Here is a 25,039-nt window from a genome sequence, read left to right on the forward strand (position 1 = left end):
TGGCTAGGAAGTACTTATAAAGTCTTCTTTTAGTTCTAGATACTGCAGACTTTTTTATAGTTACTATATTCTTCTATATATTTCCATGCACATAATCCTCACCTCAAACCCACTCATTAAAAAGAGTACTGCTCCCTTGAAAAATAGCCCTCGGATTACCCACAACTCACCCTCTCTCCTTCTCAACAGCTAAGAATGCCATCAGTCACCCCAGCAAAGACTCCCTGCAACCAGGGAGAAAACTGGAACAAGGAAGAGGGAGGACCAGGAAGGGGGTGGGTAGCCTTGGAGTAAACCTCCCCTATTTACTGTACCCCCTGCACTGCACTTGAATCATTTCCTCCTTCCCCAGGCAACTCATGGATCAGATGCATGAAAGTACAGCAATTACCCTCTTCAATTACCCTAATGACTCAGCAAGAATAAACTGTTTGCAATGGAGAACCCTCTTCTTGCCTTCTCACCCCTCAAAGCCAAACTCTTCCTCCATCATCCACAGCTAACCTCTGAAATCTGTATGCTCTGCAGACCAAAAGCACTGCTCAGCTATCAGCTTTAATTTCCTTGAGGTCCTCCAAAGGCAGCATTGTGGCTCAGACACAGTTACCCAACACTGCCTTTGGAGGCTCCACTTCTGTCCCCCTCCCCAGCTCACAGCCCACGTATCACCAAATACAAGCAGCAAGAGAAGGGAGCAGGGAAACTTCTCTGCAAAACCATCTCTTCATTTCAGGTTTCTTGGATGTGGTGCAACACACCAGTTTGGAAAAGAAATCCTCACTCCCCACAGCCTATCGAGCTTTCCAGGGCTGTTCGGAGAAACAGCACCAGACATCAGCTGACACCAGCAATTACATCCAAATAGCAGATACAAGGTCTGTTATCGATCTGTTCCTAGAGGGAAGGACAAGCTATCCAGTAAAAAGGGGTGTCACGTTATTAAATTCTGAAAGGATAATAACCCAACACAGAGGGCACAGCTGTTACTGGTACACTTCAGGCTTCGTTTCCAAGCCTGACAGGGACCAAAGATCATCACGGCGCTTCAGTGTTCAGAGACAGGCCTAGAAATTAGAGGAATAAATTAACATAGCCATATCTGAATTACTGGGCTGAGGGGGCTGCAAGTTCTGCTGGCAGGAACTGGCCTGGTGCTGCCAGTTATTCTCAGCAGCTGCTGAAAACCTCTTCTTAGCCAGTGCCACAACGCTCAAACACTTTGACCTCTCCAAGCTCTGCAGCTTTGCCCCCAGAGCAGGAGTTCTAACAGCCCAAACACTTGCAATAGCCCATGGGAAAGGTGCAAGGGAGGTTGTCTCCTGCAGTAACCTGAGCCAAACATCCTGGTGAAGAACAGAGAGCTCTGTGGAAAAGCCCGGATCAATTTTGCTGCGAAAAAGAAAACATGGCTCAGGGTAAGCGAACAAGCCACAGCCTTTCAATATCAGCAGCTCAAAAGAATGGGAGAGTTTAACCAAGCTGCTGCTGAAAAAGGAAAAAAAATCCATGAAGAGTTATCGATTTTTATGAGCTTGGAGTCAAGAGAGCCATAAATTATTCACAAGGCAACAGAGATGGCAGATTTCTTGGACATTTCAGTGCCTCACTGCACAGAATTACGAGCTCAGATCATTTGGCCAGACTGTCCCACAACTGAGCCTTTATAAACAGCAACAGTGATATCCAAAAGGGGCCTCTGGATGTGTGACAGGCCATTGCCCCATTAACAGCTTGGAGGATATGCCAGGGGCTACAGGCAGAGCCGGACAGACAGAACCACAACAGAAAGTGGTTTCAGAGCATACTTTGGGAATTTTCCACCCCACTGCAGACAGCAGGTCTCCCTGTCTGCATTAACAAAATTACAAACATAACACCATGAATTAGAAGTGAAATGCACTCACATCCCTGCCCAAATAGACTGGCCAAGGAATCAAAGTCCCCCCAATCATCCTGAAAGGCATTTGGAAATCAAGGTCTGAAGAGCACTACACATACCAGGGTTTATCTCAGATGTACATCTGGGCAGAAAACTCAAGCTCAAGAGTTCTGTGAGGTACTCCCAGCTTCATCACAAGCCTCAGGTGCAGCCTCTGGCAACTCATCTCTCCAGGCCCCTTTGTAAAATGGAAGGCAACAGTTTTCCTCCTGTTGCAAGGGAAACGCATTGATGCCCCCAGATACAAGAGCAGCCAAGGCCAGGCAGTGCCTCAGATCCTGAGCTCATCTGCACAGATCCTCAACAGCCAACCTCCAACACGAAAGAACGTGGCCCCTTAGATTTGCCACACTCAAAGCACTGCAGACACCTGGGATTATCCCTTCACACAGCCAGAAAAGCATGGGCTGAAGAAGGGCTGCTGAGCCAGCCAGCAGCACACAGCCACTGCCTTCCATTGGCTCCAGTCACACCAGTCCCTGGTCCTGGCTGAGATCTGGGGAGTCTCTGTTGAACCTAAGCTAGGTAGGACTCCAGAGCACATAGAAGACCTCAGCACTAGAAAGACTCTTGTTTAAAAAGCAGTGGATTTGAAACTTCAGACCAAGGTAAGTTTTTATGAAACCTAGTGGGGGAAGATCAGTATGTTCTTTTGTAGGTAAATGCAGCCACTGGAAACACTGGAGCAGCAGCTCAGGAGAAAGGTTTTCTGTTTGCCCATGCCATCAGAAGCAGAAGTAAGAACAAAGGCAGCCGTCCTCACCCACCAGCCCAGCGCAAACCTAATCCAGGATTTCGAGCCTTTAACTCACAGAAAGAAAAACATAAATCTCCCTGTGCTTGTGCAGAATGAGCTGGAGGTTTTAAAAAGTGCTGGAAGGGGAGTCAGCCATTTGTCTTTACCCCTTCCAAATCCAGGGACTTGGATGCCTGGCCACTTGCCCACAACAGCACCTAAGCCCAAGGCAGTGGTGCAGCTCTAGACACCCAAATCCCCAAGTGTGCCAAGTGTGAGCCAAGTGTGGGTTTCCAGCACAAACCCCACATCCTCTGTGGCAAACCCAGCAAGATCCTGGAGGCACAGTGATGAGAAGGCTTTCGTGCTGAGCCGTCTCACACTAATGACCCCACAGCAGGATCTGGCAGGCAAAGGCAGCCCCCAGATTTAGCCAGCGCTGCTTGAGTTTCAGATGGTGCAGAACAGCACATTGATCCATTTATCGTCTGTAGGTTTCCATGGAGACCACAAGTCATTCCCCACCATCACCACCCCCCCGCAGACCCCCCCACTGCTTTTCAATTGATAGCTGGGCACTGGGGAAGCATTTGCAGCACCATGGAAATTAAATCCACACCAGAGGAGCAGAGGATTCAGAGCCGACACAGCCAAGGAACCTCAGCTTGAGGCAGTCTGTCCTGCTCCTCCCCACTGAGCAAGTCCAAGCAACCAGGCACTCCAAGCCCAAGTATTACGGGAAATTAACAATAATAAAGTGGGATTTTAATGCCACTCCATGGGTTCCCCTCTGACAGTTCTCACAAGGTAGCAGGGAGGAAAGATTTCTATCTCTGTAAGTGCCATGTGCCAAAACAGGCTTTGGAGTATCCCAGAGGACAACACCACCAGAGCAAAGCACCAGGGAGTTCCCATCTCCCCAAACAGGGTAACATCCAGGAGGACAGCAGTCCTCTGCTTTCCATACAGCACATCCACTTGTGAAGGATCACCGCTGATCCTTCACTGAAGGGAGCAGAGCATCAAGCAACTTGTGCACGCTACGAGCAGCAGGATGAGAGTGGGTGGATCAAACTCCAGCCGTCTGCTGCTGGAAAAAGTCATGTCTTGGTCTGTAGAAGATACATGAGCCACCAACTCTGGGGGCAGCAGAGCAAGGCTAGGCTTGAGCATATCCTGTAATCCCACCCTTCAGATACACGTTGCCCAACCTCTCAGCCAGGAAGCAGAGAAATACCTGACCTGCCTTTGGGGCAAATGTCCCAATGGGGTGCACCAACGCTGCCTTCCCACACCTCCGCAGTCCAGGCACCACGAAATATTCAGGTGCTGTTTACTAGAACCAGATAGTATCACATTTCCTTCCTCCTACCCCACGTAGGATGAAAAAACACCATCAAGACAACCTGAGAAAAATTTTTCACACCTTAGTGCTTAGGGTTTGGCTTTTAACTCCACACACAGCCACTCGAGCAAGTCACCTGCTTAGTCAAAAGAGCTGATCCCATGTAATTCCCTTGCATTTCAACAAAGAGCTGCTGTGCAAGTGCTGCACTCCTTAACAGCTCATTCCCTGCACACACCAAGTGTGAAAACTTGGTGCTGGCTTTACCTCAGGCTCCAGAACCAGATTACCACAAGCACCTCTAGGAGGCCAAAGGACATGACCTTTGTGCCACGAACAGAGGAAGAGGTGGTGTCACCAGCCCCCCCAGCCCGGTGGGCTGCTGCCAGAGGAGCCCAGCAGCCAGAACCCACCCCAGGCACTGGAGCATGAGGACACAGGGCAGGTGGCAGAGCACAGAAAGGCAGCTGCAGGCTGAGAGCCTTCAGGGAAACTCAAGAAGCGTGGTGTAAATACTGTATGCGCCTGGAGCCAGAAAGCTCAGCGAGGGCTGTGCGTAGCATTTCCTGAAGGTTACCTCTAATAAGTGCTGTCAGCTTGCCAGCTTTTGACTGTCTGCTGAGTCCTTCTGTGGGAAGCACAGCGCGGCCCAGACCTCTGTGGCATTGTCACAATCTGTGACAGCAAGAGCTCAAAAAATAAAATTCCTCCCACGCAGCACAGACAAAGCAGGTGTAGGACACCAGGGCAAGCAAACCCACTGCAACCTGGCAGGATGGAAAGGCTCCTCTCTTCTTCCTAATGAGTGGTCACAGAGCTGCTCGCTGAGCACTGTGCATCTCCCCCTCCACAGGGGAGGCAGCAGAGGCTGATGGAGGGAGCCAGCCCCGTGCACCAGGGCAGGTGAGCAGGTGGCCCAGCCTGTCCTGCTCTGCAGCCCTGCTGTGCACGCAGCTGCTCAGCCCATCCCGCGCAGGCGCATCCAACGGGATCAGTGGTGGCTGTGATGCTCAGGCCACTCTCCCCCAGCAGCAGTCGGGGTGCTGCACCACCTCCCTCACCCTTGTAGGGTCCTGGGTGCTGCATCCACCCTGAGCCAGAGCCATCAGTCAGGAGAGCCAGAGCACAGCAGTACGCATTTGTCTGCATTCATTTTCTAGCTGCCACCAAAGACATTATCCTGGCCCTCCCTACTCATTTACTTTTTCCAATGGGAACAGACAAGGCATCTTCATCTATTCCCAGGTGTCTTCTGGTTGTCAGGGACAAGTTTACTCAGAACTTTTGAGCCTTTCCAGCCCTGTGCTCACAGCCCACTGGGGAAGTGGATCTGCTCTCCGCCATTCTTCAAATCACCTGCTGAGCTCGGTGTAACACAGGAGCTTACAACCAAGCTATGAGTGGCACCAGTCTCTCCAGCAAGGACACCAAGCTTTCCAGCAAAAGCAGAAAATGCCCACGGCTCCTCTTGCTAAGCCTTTGCTGCCCTCCGCCTCTAGCCCTTTTCTTTTTTTTCCAGAGGACAGCTCCAGACACAGCACTAAAAATAAATGCCAGTGGTAAGCAGACAGTACACACCAGATAACAAACACTGCAGTTGTGAGCAGAGAAGAACTCAGGAGATCTGTCATTCCAGTTTCCAGAAGAGGAAAAAAAAAAAAGCCACAGTTCAAGGCCGCTTTGGTTACGTAAACTTCATTTCCATGTCTTTTATCACTGATAAGATAAGCCATTGCTCAAGTTCAAGTTCTGTATCAAGTAAACCATGATAATCCTCTTAGGAATTCCCCATGCCCCAGCTTGAACAGACCTGCAGAAAAGAGCTTAAGGGGTTGCCTTCAGCTTAAAAAAAGAAACACACAAGCACACAGCCACAGACTTATTTATAACATAGGCAAATTTGGGGCCTAGTATAGAGCACTGGAGGCTTATACGGCTCTGTCTGAATAAGGGATCTACTTCTGCCCTAGTTCATAAATGCTACAAGCTACTACTTGGTCATGCATCGCTCAGCTGAGCACCAGCCTGGAGATGACTGCTTTCCAAGGAGGATTTCTTGCAGTGATAAGAATCCAGAGGCTCAAACCCCCAGAAGAAATTAAACTGATTCACAACCAGTCCCACACACTTTGGCCTGGATTAGAGCAACAAGACTTTTCCAGGCAGCTGTGTTTTTTTGGTTTATTACAGCACAGGATAATTTTATATCCTTTACTGCTGGTAGCAGAATTACAGTGATTTTAAGCAATTACTGCCCTGCTTTGGGTATAAGATGTTAAACTCACTAAGACCACCTCCTCCTGTACTTCACTGTCAGAACATCCAGATGCAAAACATCACTGTCTATATTTGTTGAGAGGATGATTTGATCCGATCTAGCAACTGACTGTATTTACTAACCACTTAAATATGCACTCACACACCCCGCACTGTAACACAAAAGGCCATCTCATAAATATCTGATTGCAAGACAGATGACAGCAATAAGCAGGCACACAAACTCTTGCCCTCCTCTCTGCTGCTCATCATTAGGACACAAATTACCTGGGCCAGCAATTTTATCACAGCATCTTCCAGGGAACCGACTTAGCCTGAAGGCAATGAAGGCCAGCATTTGAAGCTTAATACTTCACAGGGCTGCATCTGGCCACCCCCAGTGCGGTTCAGCGACGTGCAGCCACACGCGGGAAGGGCACAGCATTAAGCCCTTCTAAGCCGGTGGCTGCCAGAAGATCAAGGCACAAGGCAGTAGGTAACATCTGAAATTGGTGCTTATCATGTAAATTTTCTTCAGGTCTATCTACTTCCTCAGCCAGCCCAACTGGCTCTGATACCCACAACTGTTTCTTACTCGTTTCCAGCTACCATGACTTTCATCCCTCTGATAGCTTCTCCCCATTAGGGTCTTTCACACATCTCCTGAGTATTTTATGACACTCGAACTAAAAGATGCAGCATATCAAACAAAACACATCGACCTCCTTCCCACCAGCAACTTCAAGATCCTTTAGCACTGACTGACAGCCCACAATATTGTGGGAAAGGCTGTTTTCAGATCAGCTGCTGGAAAAGCTCTTCCAAGGTAGCAGCTGAATTCAAATCACACACCAATTAGCTCAGGGGGATTTGTATGTTTTTCTTTCAGGAAACCTATTTGAAAACAAAACAAAGAGATAAAAAAATTGTTTAAATCTCATTAAAATATCTCAAACTGTGTCACAGGCATGCCATGTTTTCTGCTGAAGAAAACAGGAGCAGCTTTAACTAGTTTCACCCCATCAGAGTTTTGTCCTTTAAACCCTCTTGCTGTGCTCCCCCCACCTCCAACAAGACAACGCAGAGGTCCAGAGCAGCTCCAGACCTGCTCAGCATCATGCAGCAAGTAAACCCCTGTGCCAAACTGCCTGGGTCTGTCCGGTATCGTTCCCACAAGATGAGGTTTTCCACACTGCTCTCCTTAGGCTTTCGCCTCTCGCCTCAAGGCCACATGCAGATGACCGTGCTTTTTCTGAAGCCAGTGCCAATGAGGCCACTGCATTCGTTATCCAGCAGGATAATGACAGAGTGCAATTCAGTCAACAGCAAATCCTCCCCAGGGAGATGCCCTCTGACCTTCCCTGAGCTGGGGGATGAACGCAGACAGCCAGATCTCAGACAGGCGGCAGAGCTGAGTGAATAATTCCTAATGAATCCTTTCATCTCTTCTTTTGTTTTGGGGAAGGGAGGGGGTGGGTGAAAGGAAATAGTTTGGTACTATCCACCAGCAGAAAATTATTTTCTAGAGCTACCCCAAATCACTGTCATCTGAACAACATTTTTCATGTCTCTGCACAGTACGTGAGCACAGAACACAGGCTGCTCTCTGCAGAGAAGCCCCTCGTGCAGACGGCCAGTCTGGGAGAGGGGAGCAACAGCCAAAGACACAGCAAGAGCAGGGATGCTCCTGGAAGCCTCGCTTAAAATCACCCTTAGGCAGGCAATTGAAAGTTAATCTAAGATATCCACTCAAACCACATTTTTGCCAACGAAATTCAGTTCCACTGACACATCAGCAAACACATGAAGGGCAAGAAAGTTCATGAAATAAGGCCCACAGAAAGCCAGGATCTTACCTCTCTCCACCTGTCACTCAGCCCTCACCATCAATTTTCTCTCATTTTCCAAGCCACAAGCTGTAAGGATAACAAGGATGTGATAAAAGCAGATTTATTTTTTTCCCCCCAACAAAAAGAAGCAATTCTCATTTCTCCAGTGTGAATTCGGCTGTAGAATTCAGTTTAGCAGCATCTCCTGAACACTCTGTGTCACCCAAAGGTATCACAGTAAATAAGGGTGGAAAAACAACTCACAACTCTGAGATCTCAGAGCTGCTTCGCAAGCTTTCAGTCATTCATGCAGCACCCTGGCCCACGGGCACCAGTCCCCACCAGTTTTAGCTACACAGTTTTTATCCCCATCTCCCAATCGATCCTGAAATCAGCCAAGTCTGAAGAAGTCACTTCCAGCTGCACCAGCATTTACAGGGATTTACCCTCAGCAAGCCCCACCTCATCAGATTGTGGGTTATACTGGGAACAGAAATCACACTGAAGGACCATGGTGGTAAGATGCTCCCGGCCCCATTCCCAGACAAATGAACTGACATGAACCTACACACTTAAACAGAGCTTGGCTCGTGTATTTATATAGATGCCAAATCCCAGGGATATCAATGACAATCTCCTCCCCAGTAAAACCTGATTACAGCGCTGGACTCTCTAAAGCCCCCATGCCACCTCCCTCATCACCCCGGACATCACGGGGAGCAGCCAGCAAATCCCTCCAGGTGCCCAGCACAGCAGGGGTTGCAATGCCAATGATTAAGCAGATCTTCAAAGGAAGAAAAACAAGAGTCCTGGTCAATGACTGACCAGTGTAATAGCTCAGGCTACTATCATGTGCTCTTCTCACAGCACATTTGTTTGCTGGGCTGCCCAAGAAGTTTCTAAGGGTCAAACAGGAGGTCATCAGCTTTGCTGAAAAACATAAAAAGCTGGAACTGCAAGTAAGGAAGGTCTCAGTACTTACAATTACGGCTAAAAAGACATGAAAATGCAAATCCTCTAAGTTTAAACATACCAGAGGCAGCATCAAAAAGGAGAAGGAAAAAAAAAAAAAAAAAGGATCTTATGGTTTTTGAAGATCAGACCTTCACAATATTTAGTAATCCACATAAAATTCTGACCAGCCTCAAGGACCAAGAGTGGCTGTATAAAGCAAAACCTTGCTTTCAGGCTATTTTGAGAAGCACTCACAAGGTTTATCCCAGAAACTGCTTTCTGCCTACTCAGATTTCTCAACTGAGCCAATCACATGGTGTTTCGATGGACTGCTGGAGACACTCGAGAATAGCAGAGCTGCCTGCCGCTATCTGCCTGGCACAGGGTGGTTTTTAATTGAGGCTGAACTCTTAAGTCCCTGCTGCAGTCTGCAGCTCCAATCACTGAAATAATAATTAAACCCAGGAGAAACAGTGCAAAGCAGCAATGCCTTCAACTAGCACATTAAGATGAGGGCACCTGAAGATGTGCACAGACATCTCCAGGATGTGCTGTTTTGTTTCACGCCTGAGGATTTCACAGATTTTTAAACAGGAAGTCAGGGTGGCAGAGATCCTACAGTACAGAAACAAGAGAGATGCAGGAGAGTATCCACTTTCACCCCACCCGGTCCAAGGAGGACATCAGAGCAAGTTTTTTCCATCTAAGTTTGGGACCTTCCTTCCAGGGGAATCTGAGAGATTACCAAGAGAGGGGAATGCAGGGCAAGAGAAGCACCCAAGACATCAGACCAATTTCAGCCATCGTCCCCAACTCAAACTGACCTGTGAAAGAAACCTGTTAAAGAAACCACTCTGAAAAAGTTTGCACTGGCCGTGGAGGTTGCTGGCAGATCAGACAACACAAGTTCTGCTCTGAAATCCGAGGGGAGAGTCTCAGCCTGGAAACGACTCTCCATTAGGTTAATTAGTCAAGTTGGATGTATCCAAGTCGGTTACCATGGCCACAGGAACTGAAGAGTAACGCTTTACACACATTTCCCTGGGTGGGACTTGGGACAGGGAGCTCATCCAGCCCCTCCAGGCCCCTCGGCTGGGCAGGGAGGCCGGACCCTGCCATGCTGGGCTCTGTGCCAACACCCCCATCCTGGGCTGGGCTGCTCACAAATGCTTACTGGAACTGCTCCTCGTCCATACACCATAAGGCTGCTAAAAACAGCACCAGAGCTCAACCAGGTTAGTGACACACCAAGAAGATGCATTTGCGTGTAGAAATGAACAGAATGCATGCAAGATGTGCCCTCCACCTGGCTTTCAGTTGGTTGGGTTTGAGTGGGGAGAAAAACCAAAAAGCTCCTCTGTATTCTCTTAAAAATTCAAAGCCTATCTGTCAAAAGAAGTGACAGAAAGCTGTCCATCTCTCCAAACACCATGCCAAGTACAGCTGAAGCTTGTCCGTCAATTTCAGTGCCTGGGAAGAGACCACAGTACATTAGAAACAAGCAAATATTTTAAGTGTCATTAGTTACGTTATGATCAACATCATGTCAGCTGCTTACAACTCTACTCTGCAGCACACACTCACTCATGCACTAGCACACATGAGTAAAGTCTCCTGCCACTTCAGGAACAGCAGCAGATTTAGAAAAGAGTGGGAGAGAAAAAGCAATTTGCAATTCAGCAAAGCTCCTGTGGCAGAGCAGTTTTAAACCCCCCTGGGAAAAGGACCCTCTTCTCACTCTCTGTTCATCAGGTGCCTCAATGAGCCAGGACTGATACCTGCAGAGGCTGCCACAGCACACAGAGGATGGCATCTGCCCAACTTTGCTCTTCATCAGCTCTCTGTGGACATGCAGGGCCACGGCACAAAAGCACAGACCACTTGAGTCTCCCGGAGTGCACAAGCGACATCCAAGGAACAAAGGTGCTGCAGCAGGCAGTTCACACAAAGCAGCAACGACGTGAAGAACCCAAGCCCTGCCGCAGAGGAACATTCCCAGTCACCACTCTGAACCAAGCACTTCATTTCCAGCTCACAGAAAAGGAGCAAATGCCACAGACCTTCCCAGGTGCTCAGACCACGGCAGAAATGACTGAACTGCTACAACACTGCCTGAGCTTGACTCCAAGCTGAAACCACTGCTGCTGCTGCAGGAACACAACAGAACCCTACCTGAGGGTCTGTATCACCTGCTGCAAAATTGGTTGGTGTGTCCCATGCTTGAGAGAGACATGTGACATGGCTGGAAACAGGTCTGTGCAGAAGTTTGGGGAGAATATCACCCCCTTAGAAGGGAATTTCACTCCTGTGAAATTTACTCCTGTAAAACAAAGGCTTGAAACACAACCAGGTTGTGTAAACTACAGCCACTCTTCCCTGATTTCAGGCTCTGTGTCCCCTGGCTCCACATCCGTCCAGCAAAGCAGTGCTGACTTAAACAAAAGCATGACTGCTTGGTGAGGACATTCATTCAACTACTCAGGTCAAAAAGAACAGGAGAGAGACGCACCATGATAGGAACACGCTGAGAGGCAATGAGGTGGCAAACTCCTTCAACCAGCACCACAACCAAAGTCCACCGATCTCAGAAATACTGCTGAAAAGAAGTGAGCTAGATGCTGTGAAAAAGGCAGCAGGAATCACCGTTCTTGGACAGCCCCAACCCCATCAAGAGATACAATTCAGCTCCACCTTTCTTAGAAGGTTAATGTTCAGCTCTTAGCTTCCCCCCCCCTCTTCTGCACATGCCTCAAGTAGTTGCTTGATTCACTGTTACCAAAAAACTGGGAGATGGCCACGTGACAGGAGCACAGAACATGGAGAAGACCCATTTGCTTCTGTAACTAATTCTTCTGCCTTCTCAACACACACCAAATTGACTTGGGCAAGGCTGCAAAGGCGAAGCTCCTGTATTTATTTACACAATTTTTTTCTGCTGGTTAAGAGGCTTTGTAAAGCAGATTGCAAATGGCCAAGACAGCACAGGCACCTTTATCAAGTTTTGCATAAACTGGAATGAGTGAAGAACAGCAGGGAGAGCAGCATTCCTGCCTGTGTCCTTTACATTAGATATTTCAGCCTCAATTACCTAAGAATTAATTGGCAAAATACTCAAGAAGTTCATAAAGGCAAGTGTGAACACTCACTTATTTCTGGCTACAGCGTTCTTACCCTAGGGATCAGCCTCTGAAACAAAAATAAGTACGTGTAGACTGCTGATCAGAAGGCAGGAGAGTGCCTGTGCTAGCCAAACGCATTTAGTGCCTGGAGCAGCAGCCGGGGAAGTCAGGGCTGAGGAGTCGTGCATGGACACGTTCTTCCTGGAACAGCCCCACGCCTGCAGCCGTGGGCCTGACTCTGCACCCATCTTCCAGCTCAGCCAAAGGTTCAAGGTGTTTCCGCATAGAACCAGGAACTAGAGCGAGGCAAACACAATAATACATTGTGTGGGGACTGAAACCTCCTGCTGAGAAGAAATCCACAGACATTTAAAAAGCACAACTGAACAAAATGCAAAAAAAAACCCAAAAAAACCCACAGATGGAGCTTAAAGCTCTTGTCCCATTGAACCAGACCAAAACTCACACTGCCTTTGGCAGGGGAAACAGGAGCAACCAGGGTGCTTGTGTCTGCCTCTGCAGCATGACTCCTCCACCTCCAGGCAAAGCAAATCCCTTATTTCTCAGCCTTCTCTGCTGTTGGCAGAGTTTAAGGACATTCACAGAAGTGCGTTAGATTTCACGAGCACCAGTCTCGGTGGAGAAGATGCAAACCTCAGCTCTCCACAGTGAGAGAGTTAAAATAAAAACACAACCCTTAAGGTACATGCTGACTTCTCTCTTTACTTCTGTTCCATAATGCTGGAGAAAACCCAAAACCCTGCAGTGTTTCTCACTCCAACACCACACAGCCCTCAGGAACGCTGCTGGCAGCTGGCTGGGTCCTGGACCAAAACCACAGCAGCTCTTTATGTGCATCTCTAATCATGACATCTCAAGACACGTAGACATCAAAAAGCAAAAAAAACCAAACCAAAAGAAAAAAAACAAAACAAAACAGAAACAAACAAAAAGAAAACCCCACCCCAACCATTTTTTAGCAGCAGCCCTGTCAAGTTATCAAAAGTAAAGCCAAAACTAAAACCTAGAAATGAAGCAAAAAATAGAGAGGAAGAAGAAAAAAAGAGCTGGCTGACACCTCCTATACATGCTGTCAGCAGGATCATTTGCTCCAAAAATAAGGATGCTCAACACATCTTAACTGATGACATGACAACTGCTTCATGGTCCCAACACCGGAGTTGCATAAAAACCTCCAAATACCCATTGCCTTGCAGCTCAGTAAAAAACAAGCACTCATACTCAGAGCAAGCAACAGACACCATGTGCTGCTCCACAGAATGATTTTCAGCTCTTCATTTCCACTCAAGCATCCACTCGGGCTGCAGAGAAGCCTGTTTTTACCCCTCCACTCTTCGCCAGTCACGCTCAGCAGCTCCAGCCACAAGCCTGCTGCTGAGCTGGCTGCCCAGGTGCTGTGCCCGCAGCATGCAAAAATACCACAGCTGTAGCTCTGGATCCCAAACAACTCCGCAGAGCAAGCGCAGAAAGGGAGCGCTACTGACTCCAGGTCCCCCCCAGACAGCAGCAACCAACCTCCTGCAGAGCCTGGGTGTGCTCAGGCTGCCTCATCAGCAACTCCCGAATAATTTAAGACTAGAAAGCCTTAAATAAGAGTTCTGAAGGCTTTTTCCACTGCCAGTTCAGAGAGTTTTCCCAAAACACTGAACACACAGATTCCTGTAATGCAGACTTTGCTGCACTTTATTTCTTTAACAGTTTTTAATCACCTCTGGTCTAGCATTTGGAAATTATTATTCACACACACAACAGGAACAAGGCTGCAGGGAAAAATGAATTTCACTGGCCTGCCTGGTTTTGTCTGTGGACACCACCTCACATATTACCAAATCAAAACAAGCCGGCCAACTTGAGCGTGAGGGGGAAATGAAAGGGCAAACCGGTGACCTAGAAATGAAGCTGACACTCTGGCATGAGCTTGAAACTCTGCAGCAAAGGGGGGGAAAAAAAAAAAAAAAGCTGTAACTGCTTTCAAGATGGAGCTTGAAAACTTTATTAATGGAGTTATACGGTATGGTACCCACAGACAAACAAGGACTTGATCAAGGAAATCTTTCTAATAGGAAAGATTGTGCTAAACACAAGAAACCCTTATGCCAAAGAGGGGACATAGTTATTTAAGGCTGAGATGCAGGAAAAACACCCCTACCAAACGACTGGAGAAACTTCGGAGCACACGGTTCTGGTCCAAGCACCACAGCTCTGTTACACACCCAAGATTTACACGGCACACGGTGTCACAAATCGTATCATGGTAACAGCATGAGCTTGAGGAGGTAGTGGACAAAGCCTTAGGGCTTCAAGCAGTGGATCAGGAATGCCACAGTCACATGTCTCAGCACTGATCCAATGCAAACTCACCCAGCCAGGTGTAATTGGTTCAAGGAGGGTGTTAACAAGTTACCTTTGTTCTAGCAAGTTTCAGGCTCGAGCGAGTAAGGTCCGTATCACCAGCACAAACCGACACAGGACCCGCAGCTCCCTCCGGCAAGGCTGACACCAGAGGTGCTCATGAGCCAACATCCAGCCCGGACTGTGCGTGCACCATCAGCTAACCCGGGTAAATCACTGGGGGCTCTCAGCCTTCCAAAAGCAGCTCCTTGCAACATCAGACCAGAGAGATCACGCGGCCTCGGCAGTAAACACTAACGCAGAATGCTGCTGCTACCAGGGCCAGGTGCTGCCACTGATAAACCACGGGCTCACCGGGGTTTCTGCAGCGCTGCAGGTATGGGTTTGAGAAGCTTGCAGAGGCCAAAGACTGAGCTATTTATGAAGTGATCAAGTACCATGCAGCTGAGATCTGGTCCTATAAAAATTTAGCCGCTGGAGTAATTTTATAAGGTTTTAAAGTATTTTCAGAAGAAAGCCAACTTTCCGTTGTTTGCCACAGTTTGTCAGAAGCCCGCACATCCCGCAGCGTAGAGGAAAAGACACCCTCCACCCTCTCCAGCCAGCACTGCACAGCTGGAGGCACAGGCAGATTTTCAGACGGCTTGACTTTGCTTGTCATCCTACTCACCAATTCAACTCTCCCACCACATCCCACTGACGCCCAAGCGCAGGGTTCTGTCCTTCACCGTGCTATGTTGCAATAATCAGGCCCCAGCTCTTTACACAACCACCTAAGCCTCCAGACCTCGCAATTAAACACTCCCTGAGGAGGATGAAACCTGCCCACCTGGGAGACAGCAAGTCCTCAGGGACTGATCACAGACGATGGGATGATCTGCACCAGGAACCTTCCCAAATCCTGTCATCCTCCACCCACAGGCTGACACATTTCTTTCCTTCTGCCTTCTTCAACACAAAGACAAGGAAGAGCACACTGCAAACTGTTCTCTTGCCCTAACATGCACAGGACAAACCCAGACTGTGTTGTTTAGGAGGCTGGTAGGCAACATTCAGGTACCAGCACAGAGCACCAGCCAGAGCCTGCAGAAAACAGGGTTTAGACGACGTAGAAGTCCCAAAAACTACATTATAGATGGTCGCTCCACTGGAGTATTTATTCAGTTTACAGCCAGTTCCCTGAGCAGGCAGGGAGAAGCACACCCAACTGGAAGAGTTAACTTCCTACACATTTGGGCCAAAACTGCATTTCTGGACCGCCACTCCATCCAGTGTTACGCCAGGGAAACAATGCTCAAAAAAGATTACGTGGAGTGGTATTATGTAAATAATTCTCTTCCACAATGAAAGGATAAACCTAGACTGCTTGGTTAGTTATTAACCCAGGAGCCAGTGCCGCAGAGAGGAAATCCTGCCGGCTCTGCCTCCCTCCCTCAACACACGCACCACCCACCCAGAGAGCCACAGCCGGGCCTGCAGCCTCCGGGGACAATACCCACACCATCCCCGGTCTCCCCGCGTGCTGGCACTCTCCCTCAGATCACCTCCCATAGGAGGAAACTATTTGGACCCCACCACATTGTCTCCTCCCAGGACAACCCCGCTCCTGGCCTCATCACTGCTGCCAAGGCTCAACTTGGCCCCCTTCCTCCTTGTCATCCTCCTCCCACTGCCAGCCCAGGACACGAAGGGCTCCCTGCACTTTGATGGGAACACACTCCTGGACACATCCCTCCTCTTGAAGGCCTTCCCTTCCCCTCACAGGCTGAACCCACTGGAGCCTGCCTTTGCTTGCACATCTCCTTCTGCCCAGAATAACTTATTCGACCTTTCTGCCTCCGTTTCTCCCTGCAACCTTCCTCCTGCCTTGGCCTCACGTCTGAATGCTTTATGTTTGTCGTACGATTTTAAATCTGTCAGCAATTCATCCATCTGCCACCTCCTGGGTTTTTAATGCCGCAAAACGTTCTGGGATACAGCCCTGCACAAACCTCTTGGTGGAAAATTAAGCTGTACCTCACTCAGAAACCAAACTGGCTTTGAGATCATTTCTTTCCAAGGTGCTGGGCTATTTCAAAGACTGGCTTCTTCCCTACAGCGAGCAGAAAAGCCATGATGCTATCCGGTCTAAAATAAACATTATGGGAGCGGCGATAAGGGGAAATATTTCAGCTGACTAAGAGCAATGTAGGTTCAAATCCAAGTGTAAGCTGATATTGCTTGTAATTTGTTCCCGAGCCAAAAACACAGACTGGGAGTGAAAAAATGGAAGGCATTAAACAACAAGCAGCGTACTCAGCGACTCTGAAAAACTTCAGCATTTCCATTTATGTTATTATTTTTTTAAATAACCTTCAGTTTCACGGATCATAAAGTTAATTTGGAGCAACTTCCCTTCTCTGTAACTAGACAGAGCCGCTATCCTTTACATTCATTAATGTTTGCTCACTGCTCCGCAGCTATAAAGAGAGCACTAACCATTATCAGCATCCTCCATGCACCCAGCAGGCACATAACGCTGACTGCGTGCTCTCCCTGTCCCCTCCCCGTGCCCCAGATCCCCTCCAGCCCTGGCACTGTGGTAACAATCACAGTCATGGCCACCTACCTCCATCTTTACTGCTTTTCTTCCAGTGCCAGTCACCTCTCCCCTGCAGGCAGGGCTCCTCTCTGGGCCTCTCCAAGCCAGATTCGGATCAGCAGCCGAGCACACGCTGTTGGCAGCAGGGTCTGCAGCAATCAGTGCCTCTTCTTGCCTGCCCAACCCCAGCCAGGTCACATTTCTCAGCTCCCCACCGTGAAGGCGGCAGGAAAGCTGCTCCCATGTGGGCACTGCCTGCTCACCAGAAACATCCCCTCCTGGGGCACCCTGCTCACCTTTAATAAGGAACAGTCCACACCCCAGAGAGACTCCATCTGCCAAAGGCAGGTTGGTAGGAACGGAGAACTGGTGGCCTCGAGAAGGGAAGTGACAAGTAGGGTGGGCAGCAGAACTGGGGGTGCAACCCAGATTTCTCAATTCCCAGCACAGTCTTGCTGCTGCCTCGTGCTCAGGTCAGGGATCACTTCCCAAAACTGACAAATCACTCACTTCCTTCTGCTCTTCTGTCCTCCTTCCCTTCCTACCAGATCCATCCCTCACTGACCAAGCTTTTACAGGCACTTTCATGCCCTCTATTCTGGAGCTCCAGCTCCCTCTTCAATCCTCTTTTTAGGAAGCATCTCTGCTCTAGTCATGCTCATTAAATTATACACATTTCCATTTTCTACTGCAAAGATCTATCCCTTGACATTTCAGGGCAAATCGGAGACCTCAAACACCTGTGTGCCAGCACAGAAATAGCAATTCTCCACTGCTTTCCTATGTCGATACACAGCAAGGGCCCTTCAAAGCCGTGCAGGAGCCTGTGCCACAGCAGCCTAGATGAGAATCCATGACCTCATGATGCCCAAATCCTTAAGCAGCTGCAAAAGCCTCAGTCACTAATCAGAGAGGCGACCGGGTGCTGCTAGACCTCATTTCCAGCTCCATTAGAGCTGACCCTGCTCTCCGTTGAAAACTCTCAGCGAAGACTAAAGCGAGCCACGGTTCCTACAAATGCAACTGCACAAAAATAACAGTCCTCTTAAGAACACACTGCCCTGGATTTCCATCCTCGTGCACCCCTGCAGCCAGCCCGTGGTCTGCATTTGGGGACCACTGCCACAGGCCCAAAACCCAGGGGGGAACCAGCACTCCACCACTGGGAGTAACAAGCCCTCGCACTGAACAGGCAAAGCACTCATGCAGAAAGAGACTCTTCACCAGCTCTCCAGCAGACTTGCTCTGACACATTGAACTTCACATAACCCCAACAGCCTCAGTTTTCTGACTTGTGAAATAATCTGGTCAGAACAAGCCACTGAGTTAGGGATGGGGAGTACTGCACCCCAAAGGCCCTCTCCATCCCATTCCCCTTCACAACTGTTCACATCAGCCACCCAAAACCCACCTCTGAAAATTTACAGATTTAATCCTCCTTTTATACTCACTCATCTAGAAACCGGCAAGATCCTAAACTTTCCTCCTCCCCACAGGGCCATGAAGATGACGGTACCTCAGGCACATAAATTACAGCTGGCTTCAAACGAGTTTCTCCCAGGACAACCAGATTGCAAAAAGGACTGTATTTCAGCAGAGGCCACTAAAACCAGAACCAGCAGTGGGAGCAACACTTGGAGCCATCAAGGAGACAAATAATTCACAGCCATGTCACAAAAGATGAAGATATCTCCTATGACCCAATTCCAGCTAGCGCAGTCCAGAGCTGCCGTGGAGATGAGAGGGTAGCTCTCAACACGTGCAGCTATCAGCACAGTTACATACACGCCATCACTGCCAATCATAACAAAACTGCCTTCACCAGAATGGATCTCCTAATTACAAGACGTGAACACGGCCTGAACCAAACCCTCTTTGGATTTAGCGCAGGATGGCTCCAGGGATTAGTACAACCTCCACTGGAGGCAACTTGGTTCAAATCCAACCACAGCCATTAGCAAGTGAAAGATAGTGCCAAGCAGCAGCTGTTTGGTGGCTTGCATGAAATGAGTTTATGGTTTCAGTGCAGATCCTGTCGCAAAAAAATGCCAGTCACCTCCCTGGAGCTCAAAGGTGTGAAGGCAGAGGCACCCACCCGTTCCTCCAGTGCTGGAGATGCTGACGTGGGAGGCGTTCCCACACGGGCCCGGCACCAGCTCCGCAGAGCCAGCCCTGACCTCCGCAGGGGTTTCAGAACCAGGTATGTTTTGCAACTTGGCAGAAACACACAGCTAAGTAACAGAAACCACCACCCACATGAAGCCAGAAGAACAAAGTACCAGTGTTTTCCTGCCCCAGACATGTGCGTGCCCCCATCTCCTCTCTCACACCAAAAATAGCTTCTACGTTTTCCCTTTTGGCAACAACAAACCGAGGTTTGAGCACATTTGCTTTCAATAAACTAAACACGTTTTGCAAGAGCCTCTCTCACACTGAAACTTACTCAACTAAAGTTATAAAATGTTTGTCACACGCAGAACTTCCCTCCCGCGGCATCGTGAGACTCAACCCCAATACACTGTGCAAGCCTTGCTCACTGAATTCCTCACCCAAGGCACAGGTCTTGCACAGAGCTGGCAGACCCAGGCACACAGGAGGCTTGAGCTAAATCCCTAAGTCACTCAACGAGTCAGCACTGAAACTCAGAGAATTAAGTACGGTTTCATTAAAACCATCCAGGAATGTACAGTTTCACTAGAGCCCTTGTCACCACTTCCAGAAGAGAGGGAAATGCTCACCCATTTGTCCCAACTCACACCGGTTCCCTTTATCAATCAGTAGTAGTACCAAATCTTTATCAGTAAAGTACATGGCAAACTTAAACTTGACCTTGTTGATAAAAACCCTATGCCAAAAGGAAAATGGAAATGGAAACACTCTCACCCCACACACCCAAGGAATACCAGTGGAATAGTATCACATCCACCAAACTGATTAAAAATACCAGATTCAGCAAAACCCTGACGTTTTCAGGTATCCAGAGCGCCAACCTTTGCTTCATGTGAACACCGAGGGAGAGGTCGCAGAAAGAGTTCAAACCATAAATGCCTGTGAACCAACGGGTTAGGAAACACCCACTGCACAGATCACCTCCAGCAGCACTGTCCTCTCTGAAGTACATTCTTCAGCTGACCCAAAACACAAAGTTCAGGGAGCAGACGCAGCCTCCAGGGCAGGCAGCAGTGCCTGCAGGCATGCTGGCCTTCCACAGGGTTCAAAGAGCTGGAAGGAGGGATGGGTTTGTTGGGTCAACGCGGCCCCGCGCCCCAGGCAGCCCCAGCCCGAGTCCTGCAGGTTTTGCTGCTTCAGTGGTGTTGGCAGCAGCCCACATGGCAGGCAGCTGCCTGCACCCACTGCAGCCTGCTCTTTGTGCGTTGTCAGGGCAAGGGAGCAGGAGGAAGGACCGAGGGAGAAGAGGGAACAGGAAATTATAAGAATCAACAGAAAAAAAAAAAAAAGCGATCACTCCAGAGACCGCAGCCGGGGTTCAGAGAAACGTGCACTTGTTGCCTGCAGACACCGGCTGAGTTACCCCCCGTAAATATTTACACGGCGAACACCACACCGCCCGAGAAGCCAGCCCTGCAGCTCTCGTCGTGCCCAGGAGCCGGCCGTGCCCCCGGCACCGCTGACACGGCTCGGGGGCGCAGGGCTGCCCTCCCCCCGCGCCCGCTGACCCCTCGGATGCTCACTCATCGCTCCGGCTGTCGGTCAGCGCGAACCCACCGGCTTCCCATGTGCGGGGGGCAAGAGCCGGAAAATACAGCAGAATTGAAAGAAAGGGAGAAAAAAAAAAAAAAAAGAGGAAGGGGTGTAAAAAAAGGCCCTTGGGTGCCCCCACCCCGCAGAGGGGTGTCCCCGCCAGTTTGCCAAGTGCGGGGCTCCCCTGCGCTCCCAAACCCCGCCGCTCCCGGGCGGCGCGTTCCCTTGAGGCCAAAAACAGCAAAACCAACAAAAAAAAAGAGAAAGTTTCTCCCCGGCGAGCAGCTCCCGTGGCACATTTTCATTTTTACGTAACGCGGCCGCCTTTCCCCCACCTGCGGGGAGCGGAGCGGCCCCCCCAGCCCAGCCCCCGCCCGCACCCCGGCACTGGGGGGGACCCCCGGGGCTCCCCCCCTCCCGACTCACCTAATCCCGCCGGCAGCTGCCTCCCCCCATCGCCGCCGCCGCTCCCGCCTCAGCGGCCGGCGGGGCAGCGCTGGGCGCGGGGACGCGGCCCCGCCATCTGTGCCGTGTTTATAAATCCAGAGCCATGGGGCTGCGAGCCGCGCCGTCCGTCCGCCGCTGGGGCCGGGCCGCCCCTCGCCGCAGCGCCTGCCCCGCAGCGCCCAGCCCAGCCCAGCCCAACCCTGCCCGCCCCGGCGCGGCGGGAGGCGGCGGTCGGTCGGTCGGTCGGTCCCTAAGGCCGCCCCACAGCCGGCCGGGCGGGGCGGGGCGGAGCGGGGCTGCGCCGCCCGCGCGCATTAAAGGGGCCGCGTGCGCCCGCACCGCCGAGCGCCGGGCGGGACCCGCGGAGCCGCCGGTCGGGACAGCGGCTGTGTCCCCGTCACCCGCTGTGTCCCCGTCACCCGCTTCACCCCTATCACCGCCAGTACCTGTGCCATCGGCTGCACCCGTGCCAACGGTTTACCAGTGCCACCAGTTACCTCGGCGCTACTGGCGGCACCGGTGCCGCCTGCACCGCCGGTGCTCCCGGGCTGCGCTAGTGCCCCTGGGTGTCATTGATAACGTTTGTGGCGCAAGTCGGGGATTCTCGCTTGTGATGTGAGCTGGCCGACAATCTCCTCGTGCCGGTGGTATTTCGGACAGTTCGTTGGAGGGGTCGGGCACCGCTTGGATTTCTGAACCCTAGCAAAGGTTCAGCCCCGGGAAATTGGTGTCCAGAGCATCCCACGGTAACATAGTTAGGAAAATTCAGTTTTCCCGCAAAAGGAAGCTGGGGGTCTTCAGGAGAAGACCCCATGATGCACATTCCCAGCCCTGGGCTAGTGTCTGTGCTATTATCGTGACTGCATCAAAAACCTTCCCAGGGTGGGATCTTTGCAGGAAAATCTAAACAATTTAACAAGCAAATGCCCACAGGAATCAGCACTGAGGCAACCCGGTCCCTGCCAGATTTTAACTAATATCTTGCTTTTTCATACTTTTTTCTTCCCCTCCATCCTCCCAGGGGGGATGAGGAAGGTCCTATCTCCTCAGCCACCACTGTTCCCACTCCATTGCTGGGTGCCCCCTCCCCAGGCGCATCCACCCCCTCTCCCTGCCACGAGTGATGCATGACCCCAACAGCTGGAAAAGCATCTCATAAACCTCCACTTCCCCCTCCCTGCTCCAGCAGCTGTAAAAACCTCCACGTCTCCCACCCCACTCCGGCAGGCAGATGTGGGCATGCACAGGTTCCCTGCCGCCCTGCCTCCTGCAGTTCGCTTCTCTTTTCCCTCGTCTCGAGTGGCATTTCTCTGGGAGCGGGAGAGCAGGATAGCGGGCAGCTCACGGCATTCCTTGCCCCAATACGGCCGCGCCGCTGCAGGGCAGAGGGATTTTCCCAGGCCTGGACTCCGTCTCCTGAAGTCACCCCACTCGATATGTAAGCACGGGCGCACGCCACGGCGTGAGCACAAACACCAGGAGCGCAAGGCAAAGTGCCTGAAATGAGCCCGACGCGTCAGAAAAAGCAGGGAAAGTTGCCCTCCTGTGCCTGTGGCAATTGTGTGTCTGCTGGCTCGGGGCAGCAGCTTTGGTGCAGTTCAAGTCTTCGGTTTATCCGCAGGCTGAGCATCTTGTGAAGCAAAGGAGCAGATCAGATCTTTCTCTTGAAAACATGTTTATCTGGGAAGATAAAGGATCTCCCTGTTGCATTGTGGGGTTTCTCTGCTCCAGCCATTTAGCTTTTTCTGAGCTTTTTTTTTATATATCTGTGGCGTTTCACTTAATGAATGGAAGGCAAGTCCTGCACCACAGCAAAAAGACTCAGGACATTAACTTTACAGGAGCCAGGCTTTTATATCCCACTGACCTTAGAACAACATTAGAATCAAATGTATTTAAATAAACCCCTTAGGGTTGAACACACTTTCCAGCAACACTGAATATCCTGCCAGAGCACAGATGGATTTTTTTGCCTGTTCTTGTGGTCCAGAAGGCCATGGTGCCAAAGGGAATCACCAGGCTGGTGTTGCAGTGGGAATATGGGCTTTTCACAGTGGCCTTGCTCTTAGAACAGTGGGGATGATTTCCTTGTGCGTTTCTCTTCCTCTGGCAGCCTGGCTGTCAGTAACTAGCAGCTACCAGATGCCAGTGGTGTTTATAAAACCATTATGCAAAGCCACTATACCCAGTAATTTCAAAATAATACCCAAATTACCCAATAATACCTGAAAATAATGGGTGCCCCGATGTTGTGGGGCTAAGTGACTGTAAGTGTGGGTCAAGACCAAACAGTGAACCTGTCTGGTCAAATCACGTCTTCATCATCCTCATCCTAACAGCCCTCTAACGAGGAGTGTGTGACTCGTTAACACAAGAGGCTGGATGTGTTTGTGTGGAGTTGCTGATCCCAGGAAAGCAACTCCCTTCCCTGTCTCAAAGCAAGAACAGGGAGCTTGGCTTTAAAATAGTGGCCTTGCAAACATTAGGCAGAAATGCTGTTTGCAACAGCGTTCTGGCTTTTGGAGCCTCGAGGCTTTGTGTTGTCAAGCTTTTTCCCTGCAATCGTGGAAGCTGGAAGCTTCTTGTCCTGGAGGAATCACAGATAAGATTGTGGCAGCATCTCAAGGCTCTGAGCAAAGCCCACAGTGAGCCTGCCCTGAGCACCCCGGAGCAGGGGGAGCGCTGGCGTGGGTGCTGTGCCGCAGCCGGACACGTACACGCACATTAAATCCAGGAGACAGAGCCTGGCTGTCGCTGTAATCACGGTGTATCTGTGCTGCGAGCCTGCAGATAGCTTACACAGATTTTCCTTAGCGTTTCACTTGGAAGCTGCCGTTGATAGCTATTCCATCAGATAAAATGGTAATGTGAGCCGTCCAGCAGCAAAGATGGGGATTTCAGCTCTCAGCGGAAAACTGGAGTCCTGCCTCAGATATTTGAGATGTTCTGCATTAAACTTGCCCCATGCCCGGCACAAATGCAAGAAAATTGGGGTGTTTTCTTGCTTAGGTTGACCCAAACTCCTCCAGGAAAAGAAGTGAGATGCAAAACAGGAGCCACCCTCCTTTTGAAACCACCCTCCCATGGAAAGCTTCAGGGGAAAGTAATTACATCTAAAGCAAGCTGTAGCCTTTAGCCTCAGTCAGCCTGTAATTGACTTTACCAGAGCATCAGCCCACTAAGACCAAAGCGAGTGAGAACTATGGCAGGGGTTTACCCTCCACAGCCACGCCTGACCCACGGTCCCGGCACAGACACGAGGGGTCTTGGACCTCCTGGTCTAAGGGGGTAGGTATGGCAAAGGGTGGAGGCAGCAGGAGGTTTGCGGCCCTGCCCTGCATGATGCAACGCAGCTCCCTCCGAAGCACCTTCCCACCGCCCTGCTGACCTGCCTTTACTCGCTCCCGGCACGAGAGGAATTCAATGGGACTCAGGCAGTGTGAAGGGATGGAGTTCACCTTAGGGAAGTGGATCTGTCTCAGGAAAAACAAACAACCCACGAACTAAAGATCTCTGCATGTTCCCTGGAGGAGGGGGAAAGGCAAAACCCGAGGATGCAGATGGTGTCATAGGGTCTAGCACCCACTCCCCATGCCACGCTCCTGCCTTTTTCTGTGTTCACCTTCAAGCTGGCAATGATGAACAGAAACAAATTATGTGATGTGAAATATCCCGAAGTCAGGGCACTCAGCTACGTGCAGAGAGGGGAGAAATGAAGTGATCCTGGATGGTGGCTGTAAACAGGGAAATGACTCAAG

General features: G+C 50.3%; 1 protein-coding gene across 11 annotated transcripts in view; it reads right to left on the minus strand.

Annotated features, from left to right (window-relative positions):
- Positions 1 to 21,421, minus strand: part of NCOR2 (nuclear receptor corepressor 2) — a 228,319-nt gene extending 206,898 nt beyond the window's left edge. For all 11 annotated transcript variants that reach the window (XM_032128353.1, XM_032128363.1, XM_032128352.1 and 8 more), the window contains exon 1: positions 21,261 to 21,421. The gene's annotated coding sequence lies outside the window, so the exon portion shown is untranslated. The remainder of the gene's footprint in view (positions 1 to 21,260) is intronic.
- Positions 21,422 to 25,039: the final 3,618 nt, after the last annotated feature.

The sequence above is a fragment of the Corvus moneduloides genome, chromosome 18, assembly GCF_009650955.1.
Source record: "Corvus moneduloides isolate bCorMon1 chromosome 18, bCorMon1.pri, whole genome shotgun sequence".
In the NCBI taxonomy this organism is placed as follows: Eukaryota; Metazoa; Chordata; class Aves; order Passeriformes; family Corvidae; genus Corvus; species Corvus moneduloides.